General features: G+C 42.1%; 1 non-coding gene across 1 annotated transcript; it reads right to left on the reverse strand.

Annotated features, from left to right (window-relative positions):
- Positions 1-10,880: 10,880 nt before the first annotated feature.
- LOC120272817 lies at positions 10,881-10,987 on the reverse strand. The gene has a single exon (XR_005540352.1). It is a non-coding gene; the product is annotated as a small nucleolar RNA R71 (small nucleolar RNA).
- Positions 10,988-12,426: the final 1,439 nt, after the last annotated feature.

Below are 12,426 nucleotides of genomic sequence, written 5' to 3' on the forward strand. Positions count from 1 at the left end.
GATCACAGGAGTAATGATGATATAAATAGGCCTAGGGATGAGGATCCCCATGAGGGGTCATCATGATATATGTATGCATAAGAATAACATAGCAAGGGTGATTTAGAACGATGGATCTCAACATTAATTCAACCCCAATTTCTCGGCGGTCAAATCCTAATCCCATACGAATGATGACGAGGTTCTCTCCCTAATCATATTCCTACGATCGCATTAAGAGTAGGGAGATCACACAATAAGGATACACTTAACCTAAGTTTATCCTCATGGTTCGGAGAGACTACCGACATCCAATTTCTCGGTATGTTGGTCAAAGAATACCCCTTTTAGCTCAATAAAAATCTAATACATGCGAGTAGGTCACATCTACATGTACAACTCAAAAAAGAACTAAAGATTTCTCCAACTAATAGGTCTAGGCATGAAGAATAATGTGCCAAACCATGAATCACATCAATGCATTCCAAATAAAAGTATAGCATCCAAAATATATGTTGAACAACACAAGGTTCACCTACATCCGGTGGCCTTGGGGGTCTAGTGTGCCATCATACAAACAAGTATAACACACTCAAGAAAAACAAGAAATAAATGCATAAATGGCACTCCCTAGTCCGAATGATGATGAAGAGGAACAATGCCGGCCGAATGATGCTTCCTCTAGCCTAAAGAATGCCGAATGCTCCTCCTTCTTTGATAATGTAACTCTCCCTTGAAATCCAAGCTCTTGATCACCTCCAAGCATCAAGCTGAGCTCCACCAAAATGTTGTCTTCGTTTCTTCTCTTCTTCCCTAAGTGTTGGCTGCCAAAAGTCCCTCAAGAAAGCCTCTGAAATCCTCTCTTATACCCCCCAAGTATACTCCCTCCAAATCAGCCCGTATGCCCTTCAAAAATGATACTCAAAATTCCCCCAAATGCCTTCCATACCGGGTCCATACTACCTCAATGTGGAAGTCCATACTAGGTCAATGAGGGGGTCCATACTGCCTCAATGAGGGGGTTATTGAGGCAGTATGAACTAGGCAATCTCCATTCTAGCTCTCGTAATAGTATCCATACTGGGTCAATGAGTTGCTCATTGGCCCAGTATGCCTTCAAACAAGTTCTTTTTCTTTTCTGGCTATAGTATCTATCCCGGGATCAATTCAGGGCAGCATTACAGCCGTATGGCTTGGATCAATTCCTAACTCAAAAACTCTCCATGTGCTACAGTGGCAGCTACAGTGATCTTGCTACAATACTCTGGCTACAGTGATTTGGTACAGTGAATATGCTACAGCATCGCTACCTGATTTTCTTCTCTTTTTCTCCCAAATCATATCTTCATGTCCTCCATGTCTTTCTCATGCCCTGTGAAGCAAATAATACCAAATTAAGCATGAAACGGGCATCAATTCTTATAAAAATACATGCTAGAGGTAACAAATACATATACTAAAATATGTACATTTAGACACTTATCAGTCTTGCAACTATACACACTGTGACGTGTTGAAATTTATCGATTTCTCCGTCGGGACATAATGTAGAGTTAGTTATGATTGACCTTAGGTTTGAGACCGTGTGTTTAAGAATTTCCACAACTCATTAAGAGTCAATTAGGAGATATAATAGTTAATTTTGCATTTGAAGCAATTGTCCTAGGTGGAACAATATCCGAGTACCCCACTTCTATCGATTGCCTAGCCTCTCATCTATTTGTGCTTCTCTCTTTCTTCTTATTTTTATTCTTGCTTTCATTACATTTTATCAACAAAATCATTATTCCGTCTTTACTTAGTTATATAGCAATCTTTGGTGTTTTTATTCCCTACACCCTGTGGATACGATACCCACTCACTTGGGATTTATTACTTCGACAAACCTGTGCACTTGCGGGTCACACGCAAGGGGCGTTGTCAATTTGCCATTCCCTGGCCAATTTTCTACTCGCTTTCATACTCCTCTCCTTGACTTTGGTAAGCTCCATGCTTCAATTTGCATGATTTATTTTGTTCAGATCATGTTTAATGCACTTTCAATTGCTTAATATCAATGATTTTGTTTAGTGTAAATTATTATTATCAATGTATGAAGCTTCGTGAGCATGCTAGTTCTTTAGTATTTCAGGAAAGAAGGTTGCCCCGAAGCACGTTTGTACTCTTCTTGAAGCACGGCCTTGCTCTTGTGTTTTCCAAGAAACTCTCAAGGAAGCACATTCTTGTTTCCATGTTGAACACAATCGTTTTCTATTATTAGCATGATCGTGCTTCCCTTGAATTCCTCCATTTTGAAATAAAATGAGTTGTTTTGTCTTGTAGTTTATGTTGTGGAAATATACAATAGTTGGGCCATCATCCAAAAGGCCCACACACGAGCAGACTGCCTTACCATAGATTTTACACCTGTATTCCATACATAGGTACATTAGGAGTGATACACATGGCTTTCTCATCTTTGATTAGGTGAGTCGAGGGAGACAGACTAGGTAGTGTTGCGAGAGATTGGGCTGGAACAGGAGGTCCAGTAGATGCTGAATGATGGCGGTTGGAGAAAGCTCTTTCTCATCACCGAAAATAGTTTTGAGCAGCTGGCGCTTGAAGTGTTGTTAGCTACTTTTGAGCTATTGCTGGGGACTGTGAGCTTTCACCAACTGACACCAGCTTCAGGTGTTCAATACTTTACAAAAGATGAGTCTGGCCGAGTTCTCCATTCTGTTGTGATTTTATGATATGGAGTTTACTTGAACTCCTAAATATAATTCTTTGTTAATATCCTGGTTGAGTGGAGAGTCTCAGGAGAACACGTGGCAGCAACTAAGCATTGATCCATCTATGACCCTCGTCGGTCTAACGCCACATCTCTCTGATCCCTTACTCTTAGGTATATTCATTTCCTCCTCAGCCATACTCTGACTAGTCAAGGAGACAATACCAGTGTTGTTAGCTGACTTGACTTTGATTTTTCTCTATCTATGCTTGATGGATTCTAGCTACATTTGGGTTATGAAGAGGCCATTTCCATTGCCCATCAAGAGGTTGACCCTCAGATCGGTTCCTTCTTTGTTGGCTCTTACATCACCAGATTAGTTAGGGGAATGGGCATTCTCTAGAGGATAAACCATCTGAAAGTTGTAGGTAGAGTCATCTTTATGTCCCTTAAGACCCTCAGGTTCATGGGCATGCTCCAGAGCATTCACACATCCAAGGGGATTGAGTACCATGTCCGTCAATCAGCAGCTACCACTTCTGGTGTCGAGCCTGTCGCACATTTCCTGCCTACTGATCGTCCGAGATAACCCCCATCACCACGTGTCCCCTCTAGCCACACTGACAATGTTACTTGCTCCTCATTAACATTCAGGTGGCTACAGAGGAGTGTGGTTAGGATTACTGAGCATCTGGGCATTCAACTGTCACCTGAGCCCATTTTCCCTGTGCCACCTTCTCACCATATCGCGTTGACATTACAGACCTGGGGGAGTCCGAGGCTAATTATGCTTCTTCTAAGGCCGATTCATTTACAGAGAGTGCTCCATTTTAATTTCATGCAACTATCGTTGTTTATGTTTTTCTATTTTTGGACTTGTATTTTCTTTATGTTAGGGAGTCCCTTGCTAAACTGACATTTTGTTTTATTTACATTAAGCATTTTTAGTTCTTCTGTGTCTTTTTTGGAATGTGATCTTCACTTGTGTTCTTCTTGTCTCATGTCAGGTGTCGTGTGTTTGAATTGAGGTTGTAATGCACATTGGGAGCTACCACATCACTCTCCATCCTCAGGAAAATTTAATGAACACCCCTTAATTCTTTGTGTTCTTAATTATTTGTTTTCATTGCATATGTTTGTACATTGAGGACAATGCACTATTCAAGTGTGGGGGAGGGTTTTACTATTATTACTTCTGCCATGAGTGCTTAAATAAAGATGATCTATGATCATTTTTTTATAAAAATTCTTAAGCTAGGGGGGACACATGTGAATTAGTTATTTATCTTGAGCTAAAATTGTAGAGTCACTCTTACTTTGAAAACCTAGGTCTTCTTCACATCAACCTAAGTGTGAAGCCACTTGTTTAGGATGCTAGCCTATTTTTAAAGAACGTGGTTTCTTGCTTTTGTGCTTGTATTGAAAAAAAACTGAAATGTGGGATTACTTTGGGATGCCCTACTGGTTACCTTCAATAAAAATTGTGTAAAAGATGGTAGAAAGAGCTATATCCTAAGAAGAGTAAAAGCCACTCTTGAGTAATTAATTTAATGACCTACCTAGAGAAAAGGCTACCTATAGGGTGTATTAAGCTACTACCTACTGAGTCTTGTCAAATTTAAGGTCTAGTTTGGGGGGTTGATTCCTAATGAGCATGGGGCACTCAATTCAAGGTTTGCACACACACACAAGGTCTTTGAAGTAAGAGTGTAGTCTTTTATTTGAGTACTCTTACTTCTTGTTCTAACTTTTGTTGACCACTATATTCTTAAGAATTTTCAATTCTCTTGAGATTAGAAGTGATGCACTCATCTTTTGTTTTGTTGAGCGATGTGAGATTTCTTGATGACAAGCAATTATTCAAGTGTGGGGTATTTGATGAATGCATTACATATCATGTTTTATGTATTTCCAATTTATACTTTTGATCATCTTTTACCACCTTTTGTACATATTGGATGCTATTCTGGGTATGTTTTATTCATTGAGCAGGATTATAGGGTTCAAAGCTAATATGAGTGAAATCGTGGACAAAATCAACCAAAGGCGATAATTTTTAAAAGTGTCCAAGCCAAGCATGGCTAGAGCATGGTCATGCTCTTTGGTCGTGATCATTGCTATCTGATTGAAGCCTCAATAGCTCGCCATCATGGGGGTGCTTCCTCCCTGTGATTTTCTCTGGATAGATAGCACTCATTTCTCTCAAGGGAAGTGCAATCCACATGCTCCATTCATAGGTGTGCTCTGGCAAAACACAACCATGCTCTACCTATGATTTACTCTAGATGATAGTTAGCCGATTCTTGATGCACTCTCCGCAAGTGTACATATCATTACAAGTAATAAATTGGTACCCCGTGAGGGATAGGGTTGTCGGACCACAGGAACTAGACTACTAGTACTAATTAATCTTCTAATCTCTAGCCATATAACTAGTTTGGGGTAAAGATGATAACTAAAAAAAACTAAAAAGGGGAACACAATAGGTAAGGACTAGGAATGAACTAGGTGAGAAACATGGAGATAGAGCAATACCCTAGACTAATCCCCTAGAGAAATGTGTATGGACTTGCTTCTAATGTCTACTAGGTACATCCTAAGATCCTTGTGGGTGCTCAAAAGCAATGTTACATCTATGGCTATCAAATACGTCAAGCTTTGCAAATGTAACTACGGGATTCATACACCCCAACTTTTGCATCTACACTAGGTAATCACAACTATGGTATTCCGCACACGCCAAGTTTTACACAAGCATCTACACAAATCAAGCATTCAAAGTTATACAAACACATACATAAACACAAGAATGCAATAGAACTCCATATATATTAAAAACAAGTAGTCAACATAACACATAAACTTCCAAGTTCATAGATTAGGGGCACCGGAGAATGGTTAGCCCCTCTTAGTTTTATAAATCAATAGAAGACTAAGGAAAACAAAAGAAATAGAAGCCATGAAGGACTCCCCTCTTTGCCTTGCAAACCACTCCAATGGTGCTCCGATGAAGTCTCATTGGCTAAGCTCTACTCCACTGGCGCTCTTGCACCATAGATTCACTCTAGCCCCAGAAATGTGTTGATGAAGACCTTGGTGATAAACACCTAAATGTACGTATTTTATATGTATTAATCTTGTATTATTTGTGTATATTTTAATGAATTGATGCCTATTTAAGTCTTAATTGGTTATTTCGGTGTTACAAATCCTAAAAGAGTCGAACAAAGCTCAAAAATGCAAATTGGACAAAATCAACACCAAAAACGGCATTTTTGGGGTTCCGGCACTGTAGGAGGCACTGTAGCAGTACTATAGCAGAGTCACTATTCATGCTGCGGGCATTCAGCTGTGACCTTCACGAGGTCCATGCACCCGCATGAGTGCCTATGAGGTTTGCTGGAAATTCACAACTCTCAGTACTGTTGCAGAAACACTGTAGGTAAGTACTGTAGCACCGACACCTTTTCTAGGCAAAATGGCAGTGAGCTTAACGGGCTCCATGCGCTCCCATGGACCCCATATGGACCTGACGGGGTATATATTGGACTGAATTTCTAGGGCAAAGGAGGACGTTTTTGGAGAAAGCTTTTTGGGGAGATCTTGGAGCCAACTTCCACCAGTTCAGAGGAGGCAAGATCACAAGTTTTGGAGAAGGGGAATCAAAGGGAGAAGCTTGGTTTGGCTTGATCTTCATCGATGTCTTCTTTGGGAGCTTGGAGACGATGAGGGAAGCCGCCCCGATTGCGGCGTCCGTGGAAGCTTTCCACCTAACATACCTTGTCATGTCACTTCTATTGTTTGAGGGAATTTTCTTATGCCAATTATAATTGTTTTCATGGACCTATTGTTTGCATTTGTTTACATGGACGAGTAGACCCCAAGGTTACCGAATGCCGGTGAACCAGGGGTGAACTTGTGTATTTGGATGATCTAATTTTGTCTATTGCAATTGTTGTGTGTTTGTGATTCATTCTTGGTGCATCTGATGTGTTGCTTACATGAGAACTCTATAAACCAACTCCTAGGTTGTACTCGGTAGCGTGACCATCGCCCTTGTACTAGACATACTAAGTCTGGAAGGGATTCATGTACGAATACACCGTGACCATCAGGTATTTTGTACCCCTCCAACATTAGGGCTTGGCCAAGTTGTGTTCCGGCTCTAATTAGAGAATTTTCCCCTTTGTTAATGCAATCGTATAAGGATTGGATTGGAAGAATTTTCGTATCAATACTTATCCCGGATTAGGGGTCAATTGCCATGGCCATCAGGTTGATCTAATTTAGGAAATCTCTAGGTCCAAACCTTCAATTGCATGACATTCTTAGCATCTTTTGCACTTTAGTAGCCCCTAGGGAATCCGCACCCGTGACCATTTCATCCCCTTGATTTTATACCCTTGCCATGTTTTAAACTCCACTTGTAGTTCTTTCATTTTAATTAATAGATTAAAGAAATCCTTTGAATCTTTCGGCTAGACAATACGTGAAGAGGAAGTAAGGGTAGATCCTTGGTCCCAGGGAATACGACCCTCTCATGCTCGCACGAGAGGTATTACTTGACGACTCTGTGCACTTACGGATAGTGCATCAAGTTTTTGGCGCTGTTGCCGGGAACCCACAAGGAATACTCGGAAAACTTAGAGCTTGTTCATTTAGCCATTGTTTCTTTTATTTTGCACATTTGCTTCTTTTTATTTCTTTTTGAACATATATTTCTATTTACTTGCCTTTACTCTGTTTTACTATCTTCCTCGTATCCTGATCATTGACTCTCAATATTGTGCAAGGTACCATCTTATGACACGCGCTAATCTAATAAATCTGGTAGAGCCTGTCAACGAAATTGAGAGAACCTTGCATCAAAGATTGAGAGAGGTGGTTGAAAGTTCAGAACATCAAGGAACACGAGTTGAGATTAGTGAACCTTCAGTGATGGCAGAACTAAGGCGAACCTTGTCTAATTATGAAAGGCCTCAGTTTACCGGTGAGGAATTCAGTGTGCATGCTTCCAACGTGGCGGCTAATAACTTTGAAATCAAAGCAAGGACAATTGGGATGGTTCAAAATTCCGTATAATTTGATAGGCTAGCTAATGAAGACCCGCAAGCTCATTTGTCTCGCTTCCTCCAAATTTGTTCCATCTTCAAGATTAACTCAATGTCTGATGATGCGATAATATTGAGATTATTCCCTTTTAGTCTAAGGGGAGCAGCATATAGATGGCTCACTTCATTGGCTCCGGGGTCGATCACCACTTAGAAGGAAATGGTGGACAAATTTCTTGCAAGGATTTACTACGCAAGTGTCCCCATCATGGCTTTTCCTCATGGATGAGGATCCAGATGCTTTGCAATGGTTTGAATTATGCAACTAGACAACTCATCGATGCTTCAGCGGCACGGGGGGAGGGGGGGTCATTGAGTAATAAAACCCCTGAAGATGCTGAAATTTTGATTAAAAACATGGCAAGTAATGAATGCCATTGGTCAACTAGACAAAAACCCCCTAGGGCAGCTGGAATTTATGAGATATATGACAACACTGCCCTAGCCGTCAAGGTTGAGGCCCTAACAAAGAGATTTGATCAGTTTGTGTTAGGTACAAGCTCAAATTCTGGAGCAGTTTTGTCTTGCGAGACCTGTGGGCGGGTGATAAGTGCTTGTGTGATATGAATGCGAAGCATTCTTTCCTTATGTTGAGCATTACTTTTCTCAGGTTTTTTCATTAATATGTGTGTTTTTATGTTACTTTTATGCAGGTATGGTTGTGAGGCTGAGTATGAAGGAAATAGGCCAATGTGGATCATAATGCACCTATTTTGGAGGAGATCTTGCTAAGGTTCAAACGCGAAGACATAGGACAGGTGTGAGATGCTAGAGTGTGTGCCAACCTCCTCGCATTCGAGTGAGCACATCCATTTGGAGGGGCACAAAGGCAGTCACACTCGAGCATTCCGTCTTATGCATATAAGAACAGCAGCTCCACCAACATATATATCATTGAAGAAGCAAGTGATTCACGATGGGAACGTGTTTCCGTTTGCGTTACCCCGATGAAAGTATAGAATTGGGAAGTTATTCAGGTTGAAGATTATAGTAGAGCACTGTAGCAAGTACCACAGCAGCACTGTTCACAGCCGACCGAGAAATCAGAGAAACAGAGAATCCACACGGGCGTGTGGAAATTATCCACGCCCATGTGGAAATTCCGCACGGGCGCGTGTAGCATCCACGCCCGTGGAGTTGCCCGATTCCAGCCTTATTTAAAGCCGATTCAGCCCCGATTTTGGTATTCTTTTCTCCATCTTTTCCCCAACTTGAGAGAGGGCTTCGGCTAGGGTTTTGAGGGGTATTGGCCAAGGTTTTGGAGAGGTTCTACGGCTCTGACATCGTCATTCCTGAGGAAGAAGGTTGGTAGGGGAGCTTCCGTCGAGGCGTATCCTATACCGGACGAGGGAATCCTTGGACGACGAGTAGAGGACTCTCCACAAGACCATCGACACGACCATCGAGTGGGTTTCTTTATGGATTCATTGCTTTTATATTCAATTTCTTTGATTGTACTTAGCTCCATGGAGAGCTAAACCCCTAGTGGGTACTTGGGTGATTGTGAACCATAGGATGTATTTGTTTCTTTGAACTTCTTTATTATGCTTTCAATAAATTGATGTTTATTGTGAGTTCTAACCTTGAATGCTTGATTGTATGAACATTTCCCCTAGAGTGACACTAGGGTTGAGAGTTCTTGTTGGTAACCTTGTGAGTGAGTGACACAATATGAGCGTTAGACAAAGCTAGGTTGGGGAGGGTTGAGAGGGTGAGTCGAGAGGTACAGGAGCGTCCCCTTTCCCCTCTGACGTGATAGATTCTACCTCCGTTCCTTGAGTTCTTTGCGGCCATAATAGAGTGAATGGTCTAAGGGATGAACCTCCACTGGGGCCTAGTTGCGCGTGCAATGGAGTGAAACGTTAAGGGCATCTTAGTATCTAGGGCTTAATTCCCGCTAGGGACCTTCCGCCTGGACCAAAGGGTTAGGTCTATAATTAGGAAGCGATTTATCACTTGGAATCCCTAGAGCTCATCGCAACTTTATTTGAGTGCGAGGTTGAGAGGTTATTTAATCTCTCCTCCGGGACATGAATAGAGTTAGGCATAGTTGACCTTAGATTTGGGACTATGTATGTAAGGATTTACACGACTCACCATTGCATTGATGAGGAAGCATAATACAGAGTTTTTGCACTTGAAGCGATTTTCCTAGGTGAAGTATCATCCGAGTGCCCCATCTTTATCGATTGTCTTGCCTCCTCCTTACTTTTGCTCTCTTACTTGTTGCTTTTAATTGTTGAGAATTGAATCATTATCACACTTATCATTGTTGATACTCCACATAGCTAAGAATCGAATTAAGTGTCTTTAATCCCTACTCCCTGTGGATTCGACCCTGCTCACCCTTGATTATTACTTCGACAAACCCGTGCACTTGCGGGATATACGCAAGGGGACCTTGTCAAGTTTTTGGCGCCGTTGCCGGGGAGATAGGCGTTTAGAGATACTTTGCACTTTGTTTTCTTAGCTATTTCACCACACATTCTAATCCATATCTGCTTATTCTATCATCGTTCTGATTTTCTTTTTCTAGATTTTTGGTGCAACTCCAGGTTATGACCCGAGGGAATCCCTCAATATTGATTGAAGGAGACCCTTAGCTTGAACGCACACTTAGAAGAAAAGGGAAAGAACCTGTGCAAGAACAGCATAATCCAACTGATTTGGAAGTAGAAGGATCTGAAAGCATGGCAGAACAAAATGAGCAACAATGAACACTATCCGATTATGCCAAACCTTCAGTGTTGGGGACACAATCAAGTATTGTGCGTCCCCCAATTACAGCTCAAAACTTCGAGCTAAAGCCGGCATTCATCCATATGCTGCAGCAGTCTGCATAATTCAACGGTTTGGCCGATGAGGATCCAACCAGTCACATAGAGAGCTTCTTCGAGGTGTGTGACATGCTGAAGATAAATGGTGTGACGGATGATGGCATCAAATTGATAGCCTTCCCATTTTCCTTAAAGGGGAAAGCAAAGCAGTGGCTACACTCATTACCTAGAGCATCAATCACTACATGGAAGGAGATGGTAGAAGCTTTTCTAGCCCGTTATTTCCCTCCCAGAAAATCAGCAAAGCTTAGGAATGAGATCTCATCCTTTGTGCAGTTGGAATTGGAGTCTCTATTTGAGACATGGGAAAGGTTCAAGGAACTCCTGCGAAAGTGTCCGTGACACGGATTCCCGGAGTGAATGATTGTTCAAACCTTCTACAATGGTTTGAACCCGAGTACAAGGCAACTCTTGGATGCAGCGGTAGGAGGTACCTTAGGTAGCAAGACCCCCGATGAGGCTCATCAATTAATTGAGGAAATGGGGTTAAATAGCTACTAGTGGAATGCTAGGGAGAAGAAAAAGGTGGCCGGTCTCCATTAAATTGATGCGGTAACTTCATTGGCGGCCCAAGTGGAGAGTTTGGGTAACAAGCTAGATCTCATAGCTTCGAATAGAGTTGCGACCATGACCAATTGCACCAGTTGTGGTGGAGGACATGCTCCCTCCGATTGCCCAATCATCATTGGTGATGTTTCTTCAATTGAGAACGTTGACTTTGTAGGTAATGGAATGAGACCTCAAGGGAACCCATACAGCAACACCTACAATTCAGGTTGGAAGAATCATCCCAACTTTTCATGGAGTAATCAAGGACCACAGAAGACCATGGGGCCATCGGGTTTCCAACAACAACAATAAACCCCTCAAGTGGAAAACAGAATTTCAGGCTTGGAAACCCGAATGACGGATTTCGAGAAGCAATTGGCTAGATTTGTTCAATCGGAAAATACAAGGTTTGAATCAGTCGAGGCTACACTTCGCAATCACACCGCCTCCTTGCACAATCTTGAAAATCAAGTGGGGCAAATTGTGAAGTCTCTCTCCAAAAGGCCACATGGAAGTTTACCAAGCAACACAGAAACCAACCCTAGAGAACATGTGAAGGCGATCACTTTGAGAAGTGGTCGTGAGGTTGAAGGGAGGCTTCCGAGTGAGAAGCCGAAAGAATACGCACCCGAGGTTGTAGAGGTTGAGAAGGGAGAAAACAAAGAGAAAAGAGGTGGCAACCCCACCTTTCAAGCCAAGAATCCCTTATCCCTCTAGATTGAAGAATGACCAAGGGGATGAACAGTATAAGAAGTTCCTGAGTTTGTTCAAGCAAGTCCACATCAACATTCCTTTTGTTGAGGCATTGGCTCAAATGCCTAAGTATGCGAAGTTCCTGAAAGACCTATTGACCAACAAGAGGAAATAGGAGGAGAGTGCTTCAGTGGTGCTTGATGCTTCATGCTCGGCGGTGTTGCAAAAGAATATGCCGAACAAGAAGAAAGACCCGGGAAGCTTCATCATTCCGTGTAACATCGGCAACTTAGGTGAGGAAATGGCATTGGCGGATTCAGGGGCGAGCATCAACGTCATGCCATATGCTTTCTTCCAAAAGCTAGGCTTGGGTGAGCCTAGGCCTACTCGGATGACTTTACAATTAACGGACCGAACGGTACAACATCCGAGAGGCATCATTGAAGACATGCTTGTCAAGGTGGACAAGTACATTTTCCCGGTTGACTTTGTAGTGCTAGATGTCGATGAGGATGCAGATGTATCCTTGATTCTTGGGAGACCGTTC

The sequence above is a fragment of the Dioscorea cayenensis genome, chromosome 11 (assembly GCF_009730915.1).
Source record: "Dioscorea cayenensis subsp. rotundata cultivar TDr96_F1 chromosome 11, TDr96_F1_v2_PseudoChromosome.rev07_lg8_w22 25.fasta, whole genome shotgun sequence".
Lineage (NCBI taxonomy): Eukaryota > Viridiplantae > Streptophyta > Magnoliopsida > Dioscoreales > Dioscoreaceae > Dioscorea > Dioscorea cayenensis.